Here is a 9775-nt window from a genome sequence, read left to right as displayed (position 1 = left end):
TTAAGTTAATAATAGTAACAATGTATCAGACAATTAGTGTATATGGATAAATGAAATAAATGATTGTAATGTTACAAGCAATGCAATGAAGGAATTGAGTATACTCTTTTATAAGGTATCTGTACTACATATGAAGCAGTATAGTGTTGTTTTATGGCATATTATTAAAATATATATTACAAACTCTAAGACAAAGACTAATTTTTTAAAAAAGAGGTGTATTTTACACGTACTAAATGTTCTATAAAGTGAAAGAAGACAGAAAAAGAAGAGGAATAAAGAAAAATTAAATACATAGAAAACAGTTACATATATGGTAGATATTAATGCAATTATATTAATAATCTCTTTAAGTTTGAATGGTCTAAATATACCAATAAAAGACAGGTTGTCAGAATTAATAAAAAATAATACTCAAGAACATGTTGTCTATAAGAAACCCATTTTAAATTATAAGGACTCACGTAAGTTCAATGTAAGGAGGCTGAAAAAGGTATTCTAACACTGACAAAAGAAAGCTGGAATAGCTACATTAATTTCATATTTAGAGGGTCTAAAGTTAAAAAAAACAGACAATATCAATTGCTGGCAAGGATGCTGAGCAAAAATAATCACTCATTGCTGGTGGGAATGCAAATAGTACAGTTACTTTGGAAGACAGTTTGTGAGTTTCTTACAAAGCTGAACATAGTATTACCATGTGATTCAGAGAACACACCCCTAGGTATTAACCCAAGTAATCTGAAATTTTATTTCTACACAAAATCTTGCATATAAATTTGTATCATAGCTTATTTTATAATTGTCAATAATGGAATAAACTAAGTTCTTCAGTAGGTGAATGGATAAACAAACTGTGGTACAACCATTTAATAGAACATTATTAATCAATAAAAAGAAATGAGCTATCAAGCTATATTAGTCTGTTTTCATGCTGCTGATAAATCACACCTGAGCCTGGGAAGAAAAAGAGGTTGAATTGGACTTACGGTTCCACATGGCTGGGGAGACCTCAGAATCACCGCAGGAGGTGAAAGGCACTTCTTACATGGCAGTGGCAAGAGAAAAAAAATGAGGAAGAGGCAAAAGTGGAAACCCCTAATAAACCCGTCAGATCTCTTGAGACTTATTCACTATCACAAGAATAGCACGGGAAAGACCAGTCCCCATGATTTAGTTACCTCCCCTCTGGGTCCCTCCGACAACACATGGGAATTCTGCGAGACACAATTCAAGTTGAGATTTGAGTGGGGACACAGCCAAACTGTATCACAAGCCGTACAAAGACATGGATAAATATTAAATGCCTATCCCTAAGTGAAAAAAACCAGCCTGAAAAGTTTAGATAGTATTTGATGATACAATTTATGTGGCATTCTGGAAAAGGCAAAACTATAGAGATAGTAAAAAGATCAATTGCTTCCAGGGGTTGGGTGGGTGAGGGGGAAGGATTGAATGGGGTAAGCACAGGGGATTTATTAGGGTGGTGAAGCTATCCTGTATGATACTGTAATGGTGAATATAACACTATGCATTTGTCAAAATGCTCAGAACAATTGTGACCCCTAATGTATGCAAATATAAAAAAATAATTTAGGAGGTCTGAATATCCCAGGAAAGAATGGACAATATGACAAAACAGAATAACTATACTATAAACATATGAAACAACCTCTTTAATGAATATCAAGAGAAAAGGTGCTGGCATAAGTGACTGTGGAAGTGAGTAGAGCCTGTAAGAAAGAAGTTAGAAGGAACTCAACACTTCAGAAAAGAAGGGCCCTCCAGGATTCTGGCTGCTGCCGATTGTCAGCCCTAGGATGACCCTGGCAAAAGGCTGGATGTGGCATGCTCTCACTTCTGCAATGGGGTGAGAGTGGGGCTTCAGGGAGGTGAGGCCTTGGTCTGAAATGGAGAACTCAGATAATCAAGGGCTAGGTTTAGGATAGGAGTAAAATGAATGAAAATAGTGGTTTGGATGGAAAAGCAGCTGGGAGGGAGAGAATGAGTTGGTCTTTCACTCAAATTTCAAGATCTTTGGGCTGCATCCAGATAGGGAAGACTCTTGCACACTCAAATTAAATAATAGGCCATCTCGGAGGGAAATTTTACTTTTATTCACAAAGCTTCAATTTTGACTAATTTGGTATTATATGTTCTGTTCAGCTGCATATTCTCTGAGATATTTTAGATAACAACAGAAGTAATTCCCAAAGGAGATTATAGTAAGATATGGTCTAAAAATAATATTTGAAAACTACCATTTATTAAATATTCAATATATGCCAGGTACTGTGTCAGGCGATTCAATACATTTCTTACAACAGTCTTACAAAAAAATGATCTAGCAAACAGAATCTTGTTGTCCCCTGTTCTTGGCTCTACGGGGACCTGATCACGGGTGGCCCTAAGTGTCAAGCTCACTTGTACCACAGGCAGGAAGTTAGGGAACCCCCAGGGAGATGGGGTCTTGGTGTAAAGGGCAGATGTCTGTTCATCTCAGGGATTGGGAGTTGAGGAATGGCAGGCCCCGGCAGGTGTAAAGATGAAAAACCCACAGGAGGACTTTGGAACACCCATCCCAGAACCGACAGGGCCAGCCTCTAGCTCTGGTTGGGGAGGAGCCCCTGTAGGAAAGCGTGGGTCTTCTCCCAGAGGTCACTACAATCACAGGTGCTGAAGACCCCCAGGAAGCACCTAGCCTGGGACCTGCAGCCATTCTCTGCAAGGGGTGCAGTTGGCAAATTCTCAGAGGTGACAAAAACAGAGCATCTCCCACCCATCACTTCATCAAAGAGCTGGGAATCAGGAGGAGGATTCTCCTGAGTGAGAAGTGAGGGTCCACCCTCCCCACATAGAGGGGCCACAGAATCCAGCTCGGTCCCTCCTGTCAGCCCTGGAAGACCTTGGCAATGTTGTCCCCCGACCTGACACCTCCCCCTCACTGCCACCTCAGGGGACTCAGAATCAGAGACTTGGTCTGAGGAGAGGAGACACTATTGGCAGAGGACAGAGTTCCAGGCTCTGCAAGGAATCAAGGTCAGAAACCTGAGGGAGGATTGAGGCACCTCCATGATCCCTGACCACATCCGCACCCCTCGCCACTACTCTTCCCCCCGCCCCCACCCCAGCAGAATCGAGTACTGCCACTGCTGTCAATCCAGGGAAGCTCCAGGCGTGGGGCTGCATGTGACCTCCAGTGGCTTCTGTCTCTGGGATCTGAGAGAAGAGAGGGCATCTCTCTGAGGGGTGTCTTGAGAGTGGCAGAAGGCAGTGGGCCCAGGCTCCGTGAGGAGGCAAGGTGAGAGCTGAGGGAGGACTGAGGAGGCCTCCTACCCAGATAGAGAGCCCCAAATAATCCAGCGCCAACCCCGGAGCCAGCCGTGAAACAACAGGGGGCCAAATTATCAGGCTGAGACAATCCCCCACCTCAGTACCCAAGGAGACTCTGGGAGTCGGATCTATGGTGTGACCTGGGCAGAGGCAGTTCCATAAAGGGTGGGGTCCCGGCCTTTCCAGACATCAACATCAGGACTCTGAGAAATTATGGAGAGGTTCCACCCCATCCTGATAGAGGGGCCCCAGAGTCCATCCTTGTCCCTGCAGTCAACGCAAAGAACCTCCCGGCTTGGTACCGTGGACTTGCACATTAGGGGGTCAGGGAGAAGTGACAGCCTGGTTCCGAGGGGAGGCTTGTGATCCGCTGAGGGCAGCGGGCCCAGGCTTTGTGAGGAGGTGAGATGAGACGCTGAGGGAGGACTGAGGATGCCCCCTTCCCAGATAGAGGACCCTAGAAAATCCAGCACCGCCTCTGCTGCCAGCCCTGGATCACCCCATGGGGACAGACTTCTCAGGCTGGGCCTTCCCCTCCTGCCGCACCCCCCACCCCCTTCTGCCCCCTGCCGCTTAAGCCTCAAGGGACTGTGGAGTCAGAGCTTGGTGTGACCAGGGCAAGGCTTGTTAGGAGAGAGCAGGGCCCAGGTTCTTCCAGGCATCAAAGTCAGGACCCTGAGGGAGGGCTGAGGCCCCACAGAGCGAGGCTCACTCTCTGCTGTCAGCCCTGGGAAGTTCCTGGCATGGCTGCCAGGCAAGTGGATCCTGATTTCTGCATCCTGGGCTGACCGAGGAAAGAGGCTTGGTATCATGAGAATGACCTAGGGGGAGCACAGACAGGGCCCAGTCCCTGCTGCGGGATGAGGGAGGCCTGAGGGCACCCAGCACCCCAGGACAGGGGGCCCACCCCGCCCCCATCTTAGACTGAGGTGCCTCCTCATTCGGCGTTGGGAATCTGAGGGATGGAGACTCAGGTCCGCAGAGGGATGGAGACTCAGGTCCGCAGAGGGATGGGTAAAAAGTGGGAGCCCTCCCATTGGCATTGGCTATGTACTCAAGAACTTTCATCTTGCTGGTCTCAGCGTGGGCCCTTGGACCCCACAGGGGACACTGGTGGAAACAGCAACACCACATGTCCCTTGTTGGACAAAGCAAAGGGATATGGAGAATGCTCACCCTGTGTTTCCTAAGGACTGCAGGGCTGCAGCAGCTAGGACGTTCCATGCACCCCACATCCTCTCCTACAGGCATTTCAGGGTCCAGCATCCTCCACAGCAGCCTCCTGTATGGACACACATCACACAGGACTGGGACAATTCTGAACATCACAGGGCAGAGCAGATGGGAGCATCCCTGTGCCCATCCGTGGATAGGTCTTGAGGGTTTCCTCCCTGTTCCACCAGCCATGGATAAACCCCCTACTGTGAACTCTAGCCTCCTTGACAAGGGGCTGATCTCCTGCCTGGCTCTTGCCAGTCTTTCTCTGTGGCAATTACCCCTGGTAAGTGTTCTATAGCTCCTCTTGAGCAAGTATGGGGTCCCAGAGCATCTAGCCTTATTAGGGGGCTCCTGTCACAGTCCAAGTGAGAGGAATTGTGAGGCCAAATTAGGGCAGTGGTTGAAAGGCTGGAGATGAGGGATGGATTTCCGAGGTATGGCACAGGGGGAAGAGGCTGGTCTTGTGGGCGAGTCCAGCTTAGAGGCTGCGGGGGAAGAAAGGTCTGAGGACAACTCAGAAGTGGTTGGCGTCACGTTTCCTAGTTCTCTGTGCTTGTGTATGGTTTCTTTTATGAAAATTAAATTCATCACTCTTCAAAGTTTCCTTTTGTTATATCCATTTTTAAAATTTCATAGACTTTATTATTTTGAGGTATTTTATGCTTGAAAATAATTTTCAAGGATAGTACAAAGTTTCTATATGCCTCCTCCTTCAGTTTCAGGTTCCCCTATTGTTAACATCCTACATGAGTATGGTACATTTGCTACAATTGTTGCATTATGTGTTACTAACTAAAGGTCACTCTTTATTGAGATTTATTTCATTTTTACCTAGTGTCCTTTTGGTCCTCCATGATTCCATCCAGGATGCCATGTTATATTTAGTGGTAAGGTCCCTTTAGATTCCTCTTGGGTGTGATACTTGCCTTGTTTTTGATGATCTTTACAGTTCTGAGGAGTATTGGTCAGGTATTTTGTAGAATGACCCTCAGTTATGGTTTGTCTGGTACTTTTCTCATGATTAGGCTGGGGTTATGGGTTCTGGGGAAGAAGACAATAGAGGAGAAATGCCATTCTCATCACTTCACATCAAGGCTACATACTATCAGCATGACTTATTACTAATGATGTTTACGTTGAACACCTGGCTGAAGTAGTGCTCGCCAAGTATGGTTCCTGTAAAGTTTCTCTTTTATTCCCCTATTTCATAGTGTTCTCTTTGGAAGAAAGTTACTGTGTGTAGCCCACACTATGAGCAGTGGGGAATCACATTCTGCTTTCTTGTGAGAGTGAGAGTCTCTGCATAAATTGTTTGGAACTCTTTCCCATGAGAAATTTGTTCACCCTCATTTTTGCATTTAAGTAATCATTTATTTATCTCAATGTGGACTTACGGATACTAATTTCACACTTTGTTGAAAATCCAATACAACTTTATATGTTTTGTTGTTAAAATTGCTCCAGGTTTGGCCATTGGGAGCACTTTCTCTTAGTTCGCTTTGTACATGTCTTTCTTATACATTTGTCAATGTGTTTACATTTTTGTTTTTAGTATTTCTTTACTGTCAAGCACAATAAGATGTTCCAGGATTAGCCTGCGTATTTCCTGATCTGCTTCAACCATCAGCAATTTCTCTACTGAGTCCATTTTTAAAAATTGGAGAAAGGTATTAGAAGTCTAGATCTGTATATTAGGTATGCTCATTCCTACTGGGGTGTCTGTGGCATCTGCTGACAGAGCAAGAAATTATATGTGTGTATAGTAACCTGTTTATATTAATATATCTATAAATATTTCTAGATGCAATGATCTGCATGAATATTAAGTCAACAGTGAGTTCTTCCTAATATCTCTAACTCAAATCCGCTATCACAGAGATCATTACAGCCTCCTCTCCTTGTCTGTCTGGAAATTTTTACTTAATAGTAAGAAACCTCGAGGTTGACAACTGGTTTGTGTGTCAGCGTCATGTTGCTTTTGCTAGATAGCTCCTTGAGGAGCTTGAGTGGTTTCCATCTATGAAGCTCTTGAAAAGGCAATGGTGCCTGTTATTCAAGTGTCTAAACTGACAAGCCATCTCCCCCTTCATGCCTGCTTGAGGCATGATCACTGGTAATGAAGATGGTGCTGTCCAATCTGACCACTGGCAAGCACTCTTTCTAACAGTGTGGGCTGCAGGTTCAGCTAGACCCTGAGTTGCATCTGTGCTCCTCCACCCTTACTTGCCGGGTGGCTCAGGACCTGTTACACAAGCCTCTCTGTGCCTTAGTTCCTCATCTGTATTTGAGTGTTCATTGAGAACCACCTCTGGGCTACACATTGGACTTTACCCAGAGGATGGGAAAGGAAGCTGGACCCAAACGTCCGGGAAAGGGTCCTAATGCTTCAGCAAATGAAAGCTTGATTTGGGTTACTCATCTTTAAAATTAGCTTGTATAATAATCTCCATTCCCCGGTGGGTGTTGGGAAACTTATTTACCATTTGTGACTTTTTTTTTTTCGTTCTCAGAAGAAAGGTGATGCATCATAGCTAAGTATGACTATCGCAATTGTGATTCTCTCAAGCTGCCCTTGGGGCTAACCAGGATAAAATTGTCCATTGTGAAAATGTACTATTATATAAAGTGTGACTATTTTCCACAATGATACTATATGGATATTCAAGGTATTGCTATCATCATGAAAAACTCTTAAATTGGCCAAAGTGAAGATAGACTAGCTCATCTTTTGAGGTATTATGTGCTCCAACACGGACACACGCATAGCATCTACAAATACTGGGATTTTTTTTAATTCCATACATTTAAGAAAATCTCTATCAAATCATTAGGTGGCCGCTAAGCTAATAAATTAAGAGATGGCAGTGTCTGTACATGACAAAGAATACAGACTTTAAAATATAGTCCAGAAAAGTCACTAAACAAACAACAAACCCCTACAACCCAGAGCAAGCAAAATCAAGAAGTCCTGGGAAGGGGGAATATATATATATATCTATACCTATTACAGATATATATATATATATATATTCCTAGCCCCAAGGGAAATTTAAGGTTTAATGACTGACCTATTGGATTTTGGACTTGCATGGGGCCTGTAGCCCCTTTATTTTGGCCAATTTCTCCCAGGTGGAATGGGTGTCTTTACCCCCACTGCATCTAAGAAGTAACTAACTTGCTTTTGATTTTACGGGCTCATCGGCAGAAGGGACTTGCTTGTCTCAAATGAGATTTGGAAGTTGTACTTTTCGGTTAATTCTGGAATGAGTTAAAACTTTGGGAGACTGTCGGGAAGGCATGATTTTGTTTTGAAATGTGAGGACATGAGATTTGGGAGGGGCCAGGGGCAGAATGATGTGGTTTGGCTGTGTCCCACCAAAATCTCATCTTGAATTGTAGTTCCCATAGCCCTATGTGTCATGGGAGGAACATGGTGAAAGGTAATTTAATCATGGGGATGGTTACCCTCATGCTGTTCTTGTGATAGTAAGTGAGTTGTCTGATGGTTTTATATGGGGCTTTTTCCCCTTTTGCTCAGCACTTCTCCTTGCTGCCACTATGTGAAGAAGGACATATTTGTTTCCCCTCCTGCATGATTGTAAGTTTCCTGAGGCCTCTCTAGCCTTGTGAAACTTTGTGTCAATTAAACCTCTTTCCTTTATAAGTTACCCAGTCTCTGCCAGTTCTTTATAGTAGCATGAGAATGGACTAATGCAGTCAGACTAAGCAGGTGGCAGGGAAGGAGAGAAGACAGGACACCATCAGCTCATGAGGGGCATTAGGAGGATCCAAGAAAGGGCAACTGCCAGAGTCCATGAGAGACCACACGCACAACCAAGTCCACAGAGCCCCAGGCAGGCTGGCACTCAGAGCTCTCAATCCAGAGTTCAGCCCAGTGGGGTCAGGGACCTGAGGGAGATAAGGGGAAAGGGAGGAGGGAGGACAGGACAATGAGCAGGAATAGGCTTGGGAAATCTGGGCACCATCATCTCCAGCTGGACATGGCCACGTGATGTGAGTGAGCAGGCCTGATAGCTGAATGCACCAGGGCATTTCATCTGCTTTCATCTGTTTTCACACCACAACAATCAACACAGAAGACTTCTGTGACCGAATGTATGGGGATTTCTCCTCACCAAAAAGCAAGAAATCAATTCTACAGCAGACACCAGCTAGGTGCCTTTTAATTCAATTCCATTCTGACACTATCTATCTGGAGATAGCATCAGATCCACAGGTTGAGGACTCAGTCCCACAACAGTGCCCTCTCTTCAGATGCTAGTCAAAAGTCCAGGCCTCTGGAACTTCTAATTGATTGGCTTCAACTTCAGGTTGTCATGACCCCTTTTTTAGGCTTGATTTGCTAGATCAGCTCACAAAACTCAGGGAAACATTTATGTTTACTGGTTTATAACAAAGGATATTTTAAAGGACACAATGAAACAGCCATATAAAGAGGTACATAGGGCAAGTTCTGGAGGGTCTGCCCTGTAAGGGCTTCGGTTCCCATGCAGCTGGGGTGCAGCACTCTCCTGGCACGTGGATGAGTTCTTATGCACCTTTCTGGAAGCCTCCATGAATTCAGCTGTTCAGAAGCTCTCAATATCCCGTCATCCTGGCCCTTTTGCTAAGACTTCCTTGGATAGGCATGATTGAAGCATGGACAGATGTGTAGAAATATGATTGGACAGAAAGATATAACCTAATACTAAGAGACTGAGTTAGGAAACCAGCAAGGCCTGTCTGTTCAGATTCTTCCTGTTCTCCCTGAGCAGCATTGTGTCCTCCAGGGTATGGATCAGGACCTCTTCTGAAATGGGAGTTTAAGACCTACACTCAGACAAGGTATGTCAGAGAATTTCTTTATGACCAGCTCTAAGACACATGAGGGGAGATGAGTATATTTTTAGTTTCTATGGTTTGTCTTAGGGAGAAAAAGAAGAAGGTGAAAGGGGGTCAAAAGAAAGTTAGAGAGCGAGATTGTGTTTTCTGAAGTCTCCTTCTGAGGCCTAAAGCACTCCAACATTACAACAAAAGACCGTCTTCCACCTTTACTATTCTGAAGCTGTTCTGAAGCTGCTTCAGGAACCAAAGACAACAGGACAAATATTTTAATGAAAGATATTCTTATTGTTTTACTCACTTGGGAAATAACAAGATCTATAAGAATGTCAGGAACCATGGAGTGATATATGTGTGTACATATACATATACACATACATAT

The sequence above is a fragment of the Symphalangus syndactylus genome, chromosome X (assembly GCF_028878055.3).
Source record: "Symphalangus syndactylus isolate Jambi chromosome X, NHGRI_mSymSyn1-v2.1_pri, whole genome shotgun sequence".
In the NCBI taxonomy this organism is placed as follows: Eukaryota; Metazoa; Chordata; class Mammalia; order Primates; family Hylobatidae; genus Symphalangus; species Symphalangus syndactylus.
Note: the sequence above shows the minus strand (reverse complement) of the source record.